Source organism: Cervus canadensis, chromosome 15 (genome assembly GCF_019320065.1).
Source record: "Cervus canadensis isolate Bull #8, Minnesota chromosome 15, ASM1932006v1, whole genome shotgun sequence".
NCBI lineage: Eukaryota > Metazoa > Chordata > Mammalia > Artiodactyla > Cervidae > Cervus > Cervus canadensis.
This window is the reverse complement of record NC_057400.1, coordinates 35,136,246-35,153,195: the sequence shown is the minus strand read 5'-3', so window position 1 is coordinate 35,153,195 and position 16,950 is coordinate 35,136,246. Positions and strand designations below refer to the sequence as shown.

At 34.7% G+C, this 16,950-nt stretch overlaps 1 protein-coding gene and 1 non-coding gene across 4 annotated transcripts in view; one reads left to right on the top strand and one right to left on the bottom strand.

Moving 5' to 3' along the window:
• Nucleotides 1-16,950, bottom strand: part of GALNT13 (polypeptide N-acetylgalactosaminyltransferase 13) — a 597,872-nt gene that overhangs the window by 24,637 nt on the left and 556,285 nt on the right. The gene's annotated exons all lie outside the window — the stretch shown is intronic.
• LOC122454035 lies at nt 12,428-12,534 on the top strand. The gene has a single exon (XR_006273257.1). It is a non-coding gene; the product is annotated as a U6 spliceosomal RNA (small nuclear RNA).

Sequence of the window (16,950 nt, the reverse complement as noted above, 5' to 3'; positions counted from 1 at the left end):
CCGCTTTTGCCTGAGGTGTACTTGCAGGGAGTAGAGCTGATTAATTCCCCAGGTGTGACAAGGTGGGCAGAGCAGCCTCTGGCAGAGAAAACTATCAGGCAGGGGGACAGATTCTGACCTTTTGAATGTCAACCTAGAAGCAGGTGGAAGGAGAGGAAGCAGACATTTCAGGATAACCTGCCATGTATGTGGCAAGATAGCCGTTATTTTAAATATTAGTATATTAAGTGAGATATGGGCTTCTATTTGGTGCACTTGTAAAGAATCTGCCTTCCAGTGCAGAAGACTCAGCCTCGATCCCTGGTCAGGAAGATCCCGTGGAGTAGGAAATGGCAACCCACTCCATTACTCTTGCCTGGAAAATTCCACGGACAGAGAGCTTGGTGGGCTGTAGTCCATGGGATAGCAAAGAGTATGACACGACTGAGCGACCAAGCATAAAGACACATAAATATGATATAGCACATATTATAAATTATGTTTCTTTAATAACTTTTCAGGGTTAGTATTATAATTTCACTTTTTCAAATAAGGAATATGAGGTTTGAAAAGGTTAGGTAAATTCCAAGTCATTCAGTTTGCAAGTGGGAGAACGTATCATTGAACTGTGGTCTGTCAGACCTCATATATCCCATGTTCTTTCCACATAGTTAAGATTTTGCTTCTGGGATATTTCGAAAATTAGACTCCAAACTTTATTCAGCTTTCACAGGGTTTTCCTTAAAGTTCCCATATGATCCTATGCTCATTTTTCCAGCACCCAATCCAGGATACCACATTATATGTTGTCATCATATCTCCTTAGCCGGCTCTGATGGCTGCTGAGACTTTAACCTATTTGATGACTGACAGTTATGAGGAGCACTAGTTAGGTATTTTGTGGAGTGCACCTCAGGTGTCTAATGTTCACCTGATGCTTTTGAACTGTGGTGTTGGAGAAGACTCTTGAGAGTCCCTTGGACTGCAAGGAGATCCAACAAGTCCATCCTAAAGGAGATCAGTCCTGGGTGTTCATTGGAAGGACTGATGCTGAAGCTGAAACTCTAGTACTTTGGCCACCTCATGTGAAGAGTTGACTCATTGGAAACGATCCTGATGCTGGGAGGGATTGGGGGCAGGAGGAGAAGGGGAAGACAGAGGATGAGATGGCTGGATGGCATCGCCGAGGCGATGGACATGAGTTTGAGTAAACTCTGGGAGTTGGTGATGGACAGGGAGGCCTGGCGTGCTGCGGTTCATGGGGTCGCAAAGAGTCGGACACGACTGAGTAACTGAACTGAATGTTTACCTCATGATTAGATCGGGGTTATAGGTTTTTTGGGGATGATCACAAAAGTGAAATGCCATTCTCCTCAGATCTTATCAAGGGTTTTTGGTGTTAACATGACTTATAGCATAGAACCTTGATTACTAACCCAAGGTAGCATTTGGCAGGTTTCTCCACTGGAAAGTCAGCACCAACTCCTTCCATATTCTACTCTTTAAAAGCAAGTCATTAAAAAAAAAAAAAAATAAAAGCAAGTCATTAAGCACAACACACACACAACTGGGGAGGAGAGATAAATCCCATATTCTGTAGCAGGGATTGTCTACATAAACTATTTGGAACTCTTTATAGAAGATCTTAGAGATCAATATTAACATGTCTCTAAAAACTGCAGTCTAAAACCAGGGCCATGTCTTTAAATTAGATTTATATGTAATGCATTAAGATTCTCATAGTAAAAAAAATATCCAGCTTATGGGCTCCTTGTTTCACTCACTGAATGAACAGAAGATCTCTATAGTGGCAAATTGTAATGTGATAATTTCCACCACTTAGAAATGGCACTTGGTCTCATCAGCACGTAAGATGTGAATTGAACATTGGTCCTTGCAACCTCCAGATACCACTTTGATCCTTCTTTGGTGTTACAACAGCCAGGCAATGCACCTCTGAATTGGCAGGCTGCTGTGTTTTTAGAGGAGGCAGGGGGAAGTGTCTCTCAAACAATTTCTGCATATCTCAGCCAGATAAACACATTTTACTTCTTTTAAATCGTAATTTAAAAAAATACCTCAAAATCTATGTAGAAAGTTAGCAACTAGAAAGAGAGAGTAGAAATATATCTGGTAGGTTTTCATTAGAAGACTAGGATTCTTTACTAGAAATTGGAATAGACTCTAGGTTGTTTCCATGGTAACCTACCAAAGCTTTTTTTCCTTTAATGAAAAGGTATCATTTCTCTACATACCACATGTAGCTTCCTGCTCAGTATTGGATCAAGTCCTTTTACAACAGAATAAAATAAACGAACTGACAAAAAGTTCTACAGTGTGGCCCTGCTTGTGGTGAAATTATTCTTGGTACTAAAGAACAAGAAAAAAAGCCCTTTTCATTTTGGCCACATTCACCATGCCATTTTTAATAACAAAGGTGCATGTGCAAGTGTTTCATGAGGTTGTATTAGAAACAGGTTACAGGCTAGCCTTTGGCAACCTTTGCAGTCTGAAAGATTATTGCTCTTTTTGTCCCCTCAAGTCAAAATTTCCTTGCTTGACATTTACATTCTCTTACGACCTTAGCTCTACTACTTATAAAGCTTAATTTTCCACTCTGCCTTGTCCAGGCCTTCAACTCCATTAAGGCCAGTATCCTTGCTGTCCTTGCACATGCTCCATTCTCTGTGCTCCCTGACAGCTTTGTGAAGCCTTTTAGACTCACCCCTGTCCTTATCAGATCTTTTTTTCTCTGAAGGCCTTCTGTATAAAAGTACAAATCTTCTTTGTTTCAAGAATCATGTTTTTGTATTCCCATTGGTGTTGAGGGTTGGGATTCTGTGCCTATATACTTATTTATATTTAATTGTATTGAAAAGTGGAAGTAGATTTAAACAGAATTTTACATACATATATACACACACATATATTAATATATAGAGAGAGATAAGAGACAACAGTCCACCTACATAAAAATATAAATATAATTAAAAAATACAGATATCACATTTTTTCTAAAGAAGTTTTAATGAAACTTTAAAGAAGTTTTAATGAAAGTCCAGCTTTAATGAAAGTTTATTTCCTGCTCAAGTTCCATCCTGCATGCATGCATGCTAAATTGCTTCAGTCATGTCTGACTCCGTGAGACCCTATAGACTGTAGCCTACCAGTTTCCTCTGTCCTTGGAATTCTCCAGGCAAGAATACTGGAGTGGGTTGCCATGTTCTCCTCCTGGGGATATTCTCAACCCAAGGATCGAACCCAAGTCTCAAATCTCCTGCATTGGCAGGCAGTTTCTTTACCACTAGCACCACCTAGGAACCCTCATGAAGAGCTTAAATAATACTAATAACTAAACCAACTTGTACTGATGATATATACTTCATTTTAGTGTAGGATTTAATTAATCCTAGAAAAATAAAGAAAAAAATTATTTCATGCAAAGTAGAAATATTGGTATACTTCCATAGGTGTAAAAACAATAGTTTCTAAAGATGAGATTAGATTGTTAACTAGGAGAAATACCTAATAAAAATTAGAAATATTTGTTCTTCATAATTTATACAGAAAATTGATGACAATTCCATGATATTTCAAATGTAATTGCTTTTTATTTGAAACAAAGAATATATATTGGGACCATTATATTATTGAGGCCAATAATTGGTGCCATTAAAATGTGGAAGATATTTTGTTGCTATCCTGTCACTATTGTTATATCTACATTTCTAACAAGGCAAAATATATATGGGATATATAGTTAATCATGGACAAATGAAATATTTAAAACATTTTCTTTTCAGCACTATAAGTTTATAAGCTTACATTTTATTAGCCTCTTTGAGTTGTATGCAATAAAACCTTATATATGATGACTTCTTTTAAAATTCATTAATATTAAGCAAAAAATGCCCTCAAATATTGGTGAGTATTAAGCAAAGAATGCCTTAAAAATCTTGGTGCTATTATACTTGATAATATATTACTGGATATTTTATTTGACTTGCACATTTGTCGACTTTTTTCCCTTTTCCTAAACTTCCTCCTCCTTGCATTGATTAGTCAGATATTTGAACATAAATTTCTCATCCAGTTTTATGTTACCTAAGCTTACTTGTTTTATCTTTTCTTTTCCCAAAAAATAAGTTTTCATATTTGAAAGAAAAAAAAATAACCCTGGGAATACCCTTACCCATTACTTTGTTCCAATACTGTAAGATTTTATTAACTAGGATGTAATTGGGAAATACAGTAAGATAAAGAATATCTTAAGTATAAGAAAGCAAATAATCTTGAGTATAGGTTCTTCTGGTGAATATGAAACTGGCCAACACTGTTAATTTAGAAACTACAGACATTATTTACCTCACTTAGAAACTAATAAAGTGGCCTTTTCTACTAGAGTAAGCCAAGATAAAATTATTTTATCTACTACAAATTGCTTCAAATTGTAAGTTAAAATAATTACTTTTATCTTCAGTAAAATTTAGGTATGTACACTCTTTGAGGGAGAAGAGGGGCTCATTCAAAGGACCTTAATATTCTGCATATATAGTAGATTCATGCATTTAATCCGTTACATTTTTTTAATAATAAGCTAAAATTTTGGCAGGAAAATGACTTGAACAAGGAAGTTCAGGTAAATGATTAAGACACGGGTGTTAAGTCAAGAATTAGGCATAAGACAGGATAAAAAACATTTGAAGACAAAATAGAGAAAGGGATGAGGTTCAGAAGATTGGAAAAAAGTACAGAGGAGAAAGGTTCTGCTGTAACTAAATTGTTTGATGGAGACAAACCTATCTTGTGAAGTTAGCAGAAAGTCTGTAGTCCATCTCTAAGTAACAGGAGCTTCAGAAGAAATGCATAGTGGACTGAGGGAGCAGACTGATACTTCTAGTAGCAAAATATTTTTCTTTCAGTAGGTTTTCAACTAACAGTATACCCTTGTCAGTAAGAAAAGTTCTATTGGTGGTATGCAATAAGAGAAATATATATGCATGTGTGTATGTGTATGTGTGTATTTTTTTGTATGTGTGTATTTTGTAAGACTATAGAAGTATTAAACTTTTTACTTTATGAAAATGTGTAATAGTTCACTTTTTAAAGGGCACTTTTCAAAATATTCTGTAAATGTCATTAATAAAATAGATACAAATTTATGTGAATTCTCCCAAATATCTTAAAGCATTTTAATATTTAAATTTTATAGAAATTTAATTTTAAACACCTTAAAGCATGAGCTGATCTACACTTTAATTGATTAATAGATTATTTCTTTGTCCTTCTGTGTGCACAGACATGCTTTGACACCATCGTCATTTCCTTATATGCCTTCCTAAAGAGCGTTGTCTCCTCCATGTTTAGTCCAATGTCTCTCCAGAATCAGGGTAGACATTTTTATCGTCTCAACACCAGAAATAATCGAACCTTTTGGATGCCGATTTGTTTTTATATTACTGACCCAATGACTCATATAACCAGTGCTGTACTTAGAGCTAGAAGGCTTGGAGCCGAAGCTGTTGCTTATTTAAAGGAATGAAGGATTCAGGTATTAATTTTAAACACATTACAGTAAGACAGTAAAAGTGCTTTCTGCATTGACTTGCATTGCCAATTTTTAGATAGCTTTTAAAAAAGTGTCATATGTGATAGATGTTATGAACCATCATTAAGTAGAAATACATAAAATTAGACTGTACAACACTTAGAAGAAAAGCTTTATCTAAGAAATAGATAATATTAGTGCTCATTTTTTTGAGAATATTAAGGAAAAAACCTCACAATCTTTGAGTAACTCCTACCAGGGAAAGAAAAGGATTGAACACGACAGATTTGACATTTATTTATATGTCAGGAAACACTCTGGATAGGCAAAACTAGGTAAAATAAGATCATAAGTTTAGGTTCCTCCAAGTTTTAATCAACTCCAAACTTAATAGATGTTTCTTTAATATTAATACAAAAATAAATATAATTTTTTTTAATTAATAAAATGTTACTTTTTGATTGCTCAGTTCTTGAATTAAGATTTGAAAAAAAAACAGTTTTAAGACTTATGCAGAATGTATTAACTATTAATGGAAAATGATATAATTCAATATTTATTCACTTTTTTATTTTTCAAAGACTTTATTACTGTAGAGATATTGACAATTTTTTTTATTACTATAATTGCACTAAAATAGAACAGATACAAACTCAAGTTAAAATGGAATATCCAAAACCAAATTTTGTATAATTAAAATATTCTAAAAGTGTAATTTAGAGCCATTCTTTGCACCTACCACTTGATTTCTTGAAGAGCAATATAGAGTAATATATGTTTATAACTTTGAGGAAGGTTTCTTATCTTAAATCTCTTCTCTGAAGGAATGGATTGCTTAAGAACACTGAGCTTGAGAGTTCTTGAAGTTTTGTTTGTGAGGACCTACGTTATTTTCCTGTGGCTGCTGGAACAAATTACCACAAACTTGATGACTTAAAACAATGGTGATTTATTCCCTCACAATTCTGGAGGTCAGACATTTGAAATCAATTTCACTAAGTTGTGATTATGGTATCAGCAAGGCAGTGCTTCCTCTGAAGGCGCTAGGGGAGCATCTGTACTTGGCCTCTCGTAGTTTCTGTCAACAGCCTAGCTTTTCTTTGCTTGTGGCTACATCACTCCTATCTCTGCTTCTTTGGTCACATTTCCTTCTCCTCATCTGTGTGTCAAATTCCCCTCTGCTTTCCTCTCATACAGATACATGTGGTTGCACTGAGTGCCAACCACATAATTGAGACAATCTCCCTATATCATGATGCTTAGCTTAATCACATCTGCAGGGTCCTTTCTGCCATAGGACATTCACAGGTTCCAAGGCTTAGGATGTGGATACCTTTGGAAGTCATTTTTCAGCCTACTACAGCCTCAGATCTAGGCATTTTCATAAGAGCAGTTTCATCTGCCAGGAAGACTTTCCTTTATGTGGTTCTCCCAAGTTTTGAAGTTATTTCTAAGTTAATAGCAGATCTTTGAGTAACTTTAAAATTTTGTATGAATTTGTTTACCCATTCATTCTTTCAGTAAGCACTTGTTACCATAGAAGGATTAAGAAAAGGAAATTAATACTTGCTTCAAGAAGAATTTACTATTTGCTTTTGGAGATAAGAACAAACATACATAATTGAATGAAAATATAGGAGTTAAAAGTAAGAGAAACATTGATATATATGATATATGAATAATTAAAATTGAGAAAAAGTTTAAAATATTGTGAGTTCAGAAAAAGGAAATACCAGTGTGTATTGAAAATCAGAAAAAAATAAATTACTACATGGAGGATGGTGAAGTGGAACTCGACGAATGATGTAAACTAGAATTTATGTAGTTAGAAAAAATGGAGAAAGGTGATGTCAGGTGGGTAAAAGAAAAGGCAAAGATATGATTTTAAAAAATGGATAATGGTAACAATTTTTAAAATGTCTGTTCTGGCTATACTCAATAGAGATGATAAAGTTGAGAGTCTGTATGGATGAGCAACAGGAGATAAAAATTTCAAAGGTAAGAAGGGATCAGACTATAGAGCTTTGACTGGTAAAGAATCTTGTAATAACGGGATATTAAAGATTTTTGGTTTTCCAATTGGCAGTGATATTTTTAAAGGAGTCTCATGTCATTAGCAAATGAGATGGAGTAAATATGAGAAAAAGCTGGAGCTTTGCTAAAACTATTGTGATAATTCAAATATGAGGCAATGAAGGCCCAGATTTGGAAAGTAGAATTATTAATAAAAGAATAGGGAAGAAGGACAAGTAGAGAGAATTCATAAGGCTTAGTGCTTAGTTTGAGAAGAGCAGGATATGAAAAGAGAGAAAAGAAGAAAATGTAAAAGACAGATGAATACAAAGACTGAAGAAAAAGGGCTTTGGATGAAAGGTGAGTTAATCATAGACATACTGAGTTTGAAGTTACAGTTGGTCATTTAAGTAGAAATGTGCATTAGTCAGTTTTAGGCAGTGGCTGTAAGACCAGGAATTGGTATGACTTTGGAGCTTCCATAAAGGTAAATCTAAGAAGATTAATTTCCTAGGAAAATAGAATGAAAAGAATCAAGAATAACCAGAGTAGCACAGAAATAGTGATCTCACTGACTTGTATATGTATCCCAAAGGTTTTTTTTTTTTTGATACCAGACTGATCCCATGATAGCAGGCCCTGCTGAGACTTATTGGAAGGAGACTAACTCTTGTATTGATGGACTTGATGAACAGTGTAGATACTGCATGACCCGCTGAAAAACGAGGTCAGTGTGAGATGTTTGTATATATTTTCTCCTACTAACATCATATACTAACCTCATCTAGAGTTTCTGTTACAGACTGGCACAACCACCTTTGTTGAATGAGTGATTGAGCCAATTTGCCATTCCATCCTCCGTATAGTATATTTTAGTCCCCTGATAGGAGACTGAGCCTACCAAACGCAAGACAAGTTCTCCCAGCCAAGCATTAATGAGATTGAAAGGCTCTTGGAATAATCCCTGTTTCCACAGAAATTATAATAACTCTGCTTTCTTCTGGCTCACATGTGTCCAACTCATTTAAACATTTTAATGGCCATTGTGGGATTTTACTTTGTGAAATCCCTGGTGAGTTTTAATTCTAGTATTCAGGTTACTAAAAGGGAACCAAATTATTATAGAAATGGCTTATAAGTAATTATACAATGTAAACTTTACTTATAAAAATCTGATATTTAAAATGAATACATATCTCTTGAATGACTATATCCATTACAGTCCATGAGTACATTAGAAAGCATTACTAAAATAATTAAGTTTTTCTAGGAGAGGGTCTGTAATAAGGAAAGAATGTATTTGTTTACTATCAAAATTTGTAATGCACCTGTCATAACATTGGATTCTCCTTAAGTCTAAATGACAGCATTTTAGAGGAAGAGGAGACATTTGTATGAAAGTATGGATAATACCTAATGATCTCTTTATCTTGGCAGACAAGGTGGTTTTAATAAATGGCTAGCATAAGCTTCTCTAGACTTGCTACCTTGAAACATGACTGTGAATCAAGTACTGCAATAAATTACACACAGTTTCTATGCGCTTTCTAGCTTTCTCCAAATGAGTGGCTCCAGGGAGAAAGAGAAACATTATAAATGCATTTGCTAAAATGTGAGTGTTTTTCCATCACTTTATGTTCTTTGTCTTTAAAAGGAATAAGTACAGTGTTTACAAAGGCTGCTTTTCTCCCTATCTTTGATTAAAGATGTATTTTCAAAAATTTTATATTGATATTTTAACAAAGTAAAATGGCTATCTTATAAATATTAATCTACTTTGACCCACTTATATAAATTTATATAAATTTTACTTAAAATTGTCACTAAAAATTAGTGTCAGTCTTTGAGTGGATCTAGTATATATCCAGTGAGGCTAAGACCTATTTACTATTGGCTCCTGTAAGATGATCTTAAATGTCACATAAAAGCACCCCATTAGAAAAGCATGGTATTTTGACATTAAAAAGAGAAAACATAAAGGCAAATATTGATTGGGATAAACTATTTAAAAGTCTATGTATATGAAAACACAATGTGAACAAACTGTCAAGTCAGCAATATATATTTAATGTGTATAACAGAAGATAATAAAGTGTTTTTTATAAGTAGTGAAAAGAACAAAGAGCCATCTCAAACTCCAATGAAAACATAAGCCAAGGCATGGTTATGAAATTCATAAAGTACTAACTTGAAAAATGCTTACATGCATTGATTATGTTAGTATATGATTTAAACTAAGGTAGAATGTTTCTCCCATACTAAATTGGCAAAGATGAAAAACAAGAAAAAGACAACACCCAGTTAGAGTTGGCCACTGTGATCACGGTGCTGGAAGAGTGTGGTTGGGGATCAGTGCAGATGCAGTGAATATAAAACTGGTGTGGAGTCAGACAGACTGGTTCAAACTGGCTTTACTACCTCAATCACATTATTAATCTCAAGGTTTCCATTAAACTCGTGAGGAGTTTAAAAATTAGAATAACACGAGGTACTTCATAGATTATTGTAAAAATCAAAAAGAATAATAATGTTAAATATCTATCACAGTGCCTCTTCCTATTTTAGTGGTTTGTCCTATTGGTGAAATATTAAAGAGGACAATTTGTCACTATATATTAAAAGCCTTATAATGATGTATAACTTTTGATCTAGCAAACTTCTAGACATTTCTAAAGAAGTAAATATGGATGGAGGCTCACCAGGTTTTAGCTACAAGAGTACCGATGAGCCTCGACTATAACAGGGAAAAGTTATAAATAACATTGTGCCTTAAACAGTAAAGGTTTGATTAAATCTAAATTATATTTTATCTATTAAAATATGCCCTGTTTAGTTTAAGAAGTTGTTAGCCAACAGGTAGCATAAAAGAAGCTAAATTATTTGGCTTTTAAACAGTGACTGTATCTTAAGAGTGGAGCCATATTTGGCCAATAGGGCAATTAGAACAGTGCAGAGGCATAAGAATACACAGAGCATGCAGGGAATAAAGACATGTCAAACATGGCTAGAGCACAAGGACCTATTAGAACATGAAGGGACATTGCTGAAAAGCCATATGGGGACAAAATTATGAGGTGCTTTGAATGTCATAACTAGGGAATTTTTACTTTATGTTTGGACAGTGAAGAGTTGCTGGAGCATTTAATCTGATTTAATTCTAATGTAACATGTATGGGATGTATTTATGGAATTCCTATGATACATGGAAATAACGAGTTGTTTTTTTTAACCACACAGGTGAAAGAAGATGTAGGCCAGGACAAAGACAGAGATCCTGGTTTTAAAAGGACTTACAGGTAGGAGTCAAAGCGTATTATTTTCATAGAAATAGGGGCTTTGGAGACCGATGAAATTTCAGGAGTGTCTATGTCAGATTTTGATTTTGTATGGTTTTGTGAAAGGGAAGAAAATGAGTACAGTTCGGAAAGCTTTGATTTTGAGATGCCTGTAAAGAATTCCAGTTATTAATTAGCAACAGATTCCAGAGCTCAGGAGAGAAGCTGAAGATGAAGATATAAATCTGAGTCACCAGTAACATGAAACTACTTCCAGGAATCCACGTCATCTTTTCAAAAGCATAAAGAAGATAATCCCCTAACTTCTAGTAACACGTTTTCTACCAATAAATTGTAAGTTCTTCCTTTCACTTGTAAAATGTTATATTCAAGTTTTAATCATGTTCTTATTTATTTTCATTCTTTTTAAAGTAATCATCATTTTGATATGGTTTGCTAATGTAAAGAAAGCATTTCAAGAACAGGTAGGAGTTAATAGAGTATCAAGTTTTGTTATTAGCGCTAGAAGGCTTGGATTACTAAAGTTTTAAAGAGAGCACCTCAAGATGATCAAGTGTTGATTTTAATAATAATTCTTCACTTGCTACCCTGTTTCACAGTATTCCTAATACAAAAACACCCATGCACTCTTTCATCTATTTACTTCACTAATTTTTATTAGGTGCCTACAATATCCAAAGCACTGTGCCCAGTGCTTGGAATGACGAGAGAAAAAATATGCTGGATGCTTCCAAGAACCACTGATAAGTAAGTTTCTTCGTGATATCTCCAAAATTTAACAAAAAACAAACTACCAAAACATCCATGCAAGGAGAAATGGTGAAAGGTACAACTGTCCTGAGATATAAACTGCCTTATTTTAGAAAAGTAAATGAGCAAAAAACAAAACAAAAACCTAAAAAAAGAAAAAACATTTGTTTTGACTTTTATGTGAAAAGCAGGAGAAAGGAATTTGAATATTTTTAGAGGTTGGGGCTACTTTTAAAAATTCAAAGCTAAATAACCATAAAAATAAATGCTGTTTCCATGGTAACACAAAAGAATAGCAATAAAAACAGGGAGGTAGCTCTGAGAATAAAATCCTGAGATCTGTTCTTTTTAAAAGTCAGTCAAAATTTTAAATCATGCTAGTATTAATACTGCTCGAAATATTGAATTCCATAATAAAAGATACCAGAATAGCATTTATGTGATGCTTTAATATTTTTCATAATATTTATTTGTTAGAATAACAGGAGAGGCAGTTCTTTTTATTGACCTTAACAATACCATAAAATGTCTTGTGGTTTTAACTTACCTCTGGCATTAGGCACTGAATAAATATTTTTTACTTTTAGAAATAAAGACTGAGATAATGGAGAACACAAATGGAAATAATAAAGAGAATAATTAATAGCAGTGGAGCAAAATGTGCTATCTAGTGTATGATATGCTAGTTATTTGTTTTATAAAGTTTACTAATCTTTAGAGAAAAAAATGGAGGGAAAATTTTTATGCATTTTATAAATAAATACTGAAGCTCAAAAATATTCAGTAACTTACAAGGTATGCAATTTATCAGATCAGAATAGTGTTATAAAATGATGTTCTTGTGCTCGCTTCGGCAGCACATATACTAAAATTGGAATGCTACAGAGAAGATTAGCATGGCCCCTGCGCAAGGATGACACGCAAATTCGTGAAGCGTTCCATATTTTTAAACAAAAAAAAAAAAAAAAAGAAAATGATGTTCTTTTATTTCAGCAGTTCAGTTTCTCCATTTTTATTGGTTTAATTATGACAGTTATATATATATATGTATATATACACACAGGAAAATGTGGGGTAAAAAGAAAAATTTCCTATTCCAGCTTAATCCTCTCTCCAGTGGTAATTTATATTCCAAATAGATATCTATATATTTCTAATAAGTTGCATAGCATTATATATGGCTATTACAGATACTATTAATACATAGAGAAAAATGTTCAAAGACATTTTCCACAAATGAGGTCATTCAAATTCAAAGTAAGTTGTACTCTGTGTTATTTTTACCTCTTTTCAGTTTTTGATGACAATACATTTAGACCTCTCAGTCATTTTGGTTGCTAAGTAGTAATCTCTACTGTGGATACACTATGATTTATTTAAACATTCTCCTCTTGGTAAATATTTGTTTCCATTATTTGTGTTATGACAAAATGGGCTTAGGTAAGCATTCTCATATTTGTAGACATGAATAAGTGTTCACATAGATGAAAAATATTAGTTTTAAAGTTTATTTTATCATTAACTAGATAATGTAGAGATATGAGAAAATGTGTAGTTACGGGTTTTTTTTTTACTTTTTATTTGTCCCCTTTGTTTATGAATCCCTGAGATTAGTATCTTTCCATAATTTTGGTTACTATGACGATAACATTTTTGGCAATGTATATATAGTAAGTGAGTAAGTAAGTAAAGTTGCTCAGTCGTGTCCGACTCTCTGCGACCCCATGGACTCTAACCCACTGTAGGCTCCTCCATCCATGGAATTTTCCAGGCAAGAGTACTGGAGTGGATTGCCATTTCCTTCTCCAGGGGATCTTTCTGACCCAGGGACTGAACCCAGGTCTCCCACATTGCAGGCAGACGCTTTACCTTCTGAGCTCATATAGTACTAGGGTATAAATCCATTATTCTGACCATGAATTCTTACATCTATTTACTTGACTAGAATTTATTAAGTGCAATAAGTGCCTCCCATATCCTAAGTACCAGGTACTGGGGATGAAGAGTGGAGCAAAATATGGGCCCTGCCAATAGGAAGTCTATAGTAGAGTGGCATAGTTTACTTCTGGACATGTGAAGACATTTAAATATTAAGTGTTTCGTGTCATTTAGACAAATTTAAGCATATAACTGGTTATCATTTTGAACAGTAACCATAGCAACAGTTAGAACTGGACATGGAACAGCAGACTGGTTCCAAATAGGAAAAGGAGTACGTCAAGGCTGTATATTGTTACCCTGCTTATTTAACTTATATGCAGAGTACATCATGAGAAACGCTGGGCTGGAGAAAGCATAAGCTGGAATCAAGATTGCCGGGAGAAATATCAATAACCTCAGATATACAGATGACACCACCCTTATGGCAGAAAGTGAAGAGGAACTAAAGAGCCTCTTGATGTAAGAGAAAGAGGAGAGTGAAAAATTTGGCTTAAAGCTCAACATTCAGAAAACTAAGGTCATGGCACCCAGTCCCATCACTTCATGGCAAATAGATGGGGAAACAGTGGAAACAGTGGCTGACTTTATTTTTTGGGGCTCCAGAATCACTGCAGATGGTGACTGCAGCCATGAAATTAAAACACTCTTAGTCCTTGGAAGGAAAGTTATCACCAACCTAGACAGCATATTAAAAAGCAGAGACATTACTTTGCCAACAAAGGTCTGTCTAGTCAAGACTGTGGTTTTTCCAGTAGTCATGTATGGATGTGACAGTTGGTCTATAAAGAAAGCTGAGCGCCAAAGAATTGATGCTTTTGAACTGTGGTGTTGGAGAAGACTCTTGAGAGTCCCTTGGACTGCAGGGGGATTCAACCAATCCTTCCTAAAGGGGATCAGTCCTGGGTGTTCATTGGAAGGACTGATGTTGAAGCTGAAACTCCAATACTTTGGCCACCTGATGTGAAGAGTTGACTCATTTGAAAAGACCCCTGATGCTGGGAAAGATTGGAGTCTGGAGGAGAAGGGGACAACAGAGGATGAAATGATTGGATTGCATCACTGAGTCAGTGGACATTTGTTTGGGTAAACTCTGAGAGCTGGTGATGGACAGGGAGGGCTGTTGTGCTGCAGTCCATGGGGTTGCAAAGAGTCGGACATGACTGAGTGACTGAACTGATGGCATCTTAATGAATCCATGAGGATAATTCACCTGAAGGGTCTTCCTCCCTCATTTTCATCTATGTTTGAATCAGAGTGATCTCATAAATAATGTTTTATTTTAGAATTCTGCATGTCATCATGGTGCAAATGATGAATAGCTTTTTTCATAAGCTGTTGAAACTCATTATGGAAGACACCTCTAAATGTCTACTCACTACTAAGGTTCTCCTCATAGTTTATTTACCAGTGTGAGTGTGAGATGATGTAGTTAGTGTATTTGTGCCATGAGGTGTCAAAATTATACATTTGTGGCCAGAGAGTCATTCATAGAGGTGTGCTGAGCCTCTAGGAAGGCATCTGCTTTGCATAATAGAAGGACAGGCATGGCTGTTTCAACTCTTCTCTATTCCCACTTTTTCCTGCTTTGAATGTAGACATGACGTTTGGAGTTTTAGCAGCCCTCTTGTGATCAGCTGATGCTAAAAGTTAACTATAAGAATGGAAAGATAGAAAGTATCTGGTTTCTTGGTGGAATTATTGAGGACCTGACCAAATTATCAACAACTGACTACTTTTAGATTTCATACTATGTGAAAAAAGTAAACCCCTGTGTATTTAGTGCTGTGATCACTTTTGCCAGTTGGGGCTGAATTCATCGTGACCTTGGTAGTAGAAACCTCTGACACTCACCATGAATCAGTATAATAAGCTGGACCATTTTTGAATGCTCTGTTGTTGTTTCCATCATCTTTCATATAGTCATTTCCGCATGCTGTAATTTAGAAAGTTTGACTCATATACTTTCTTGTTTAAACTGTGAGGTACTAATTAGGATTTTAATAATTAAGTTGTCTTTGTTTAGTTGTAGGGAGAAGCGTCGTTTTAGTGTTTTCCATTGAATTGTACAAAAGTCTGATTTGAAGTATGGTGCCAAAACTCAACAGGCCCATTTCATTCTGGCTTTTCCGCTATGGATCCTTTTTTTTTTTTTTTTCCTTTAAAGCTTATAGTTGAGTTACATGTTGTGTTAGTCTCAGGTATACAGCATTTACTTATATTTATTTATATTTATTAAATATAAATATATTTTTTACTTGTATATATTTTACATATAAGTAAAATATATGATTTACTTATATTTATCCTTTTCCAGATTCTTCTCCCATATAGGTTACTGCAAAATATTGAGTAGAGTACCCTGTGCTATATAGTAGGTCTCTGTTGATTGTTTTATGTATAGTAGTGTGTTTATGTTAATCCCAAACTCCTAATTTATCCCTCCACCCCAGATTTTCCCTTTGGTAACTAGAAGTTTGTTATGAGTCTGTTTCTGTATTGTAAATAAGTGTATTTGTATCATTTTTTATATTCCACATATAAGCAATAGTATATGATATTGTCCTTCTAGTATATGTATATGTCCTTCTCTGACTTGCTTCATTTATGATAATCTCTAGGTTCATCCACATTGCTGGACATGACATTGTTTCATTCTCTTTTATGGCTTCATTGTATATGTGTACAACATCTTTATCCGTTCCTCTGTTGATGGACATCCTGGTTGCTTCTGTGTTTTGGCTACCGTAAATAGTGCTGCAGTGAACATTGGGGTGCATGCATCTTTTGAATAAGATTTTCTCTAGATATATGCCCAGGAGTGGGATTGCTGGATCATATAAATGGGTACAGTCACTATGGCGAACAATATGGGGGTTTCTTTAAAAACTAAAAATAGTTCTATTTTAGTTAAGAAACCCCCATATTGTTCGCCATAGTGGTTGTACCCATTTTCATTCCTACCAACAGTGTAGGAGGGTTCCCTTTTCTCCACATCTTCTCCAGCATTTAGTGATTATAGACTTTGATGATGGGTGTTCTACCAGTCGCCCAGTATGAGGTTAAACCTCATTGTAGTTCTGATTTGCAATTTCTCTCAATTTGTGACGTTGATCATCTTCCAAAACAATGTTGAATAAGAGTAGACATCCTTGTTGCTGATCTTAGGGGAAATGCTTTCAGTTTTTCACAGTTGAGAGTGATGGTAGCTCTGGGTTTGTATATATGGCCTTTATTGTGCTGAGGAAGCGTCCTTCTATGATGACTTTCTGGGGAGTTTTCATCATAAATTCGTATTGATTTCTGTCAAAACCTCTTTCTGTATCTATTGAGATGGTCATTTAGTTTTTTTCTTCAGTCTGTTGCTGTGGTATATCATACTGATTGATTGGCAGATACTGAGGAATGCTTGCACCTGCTCCTGGG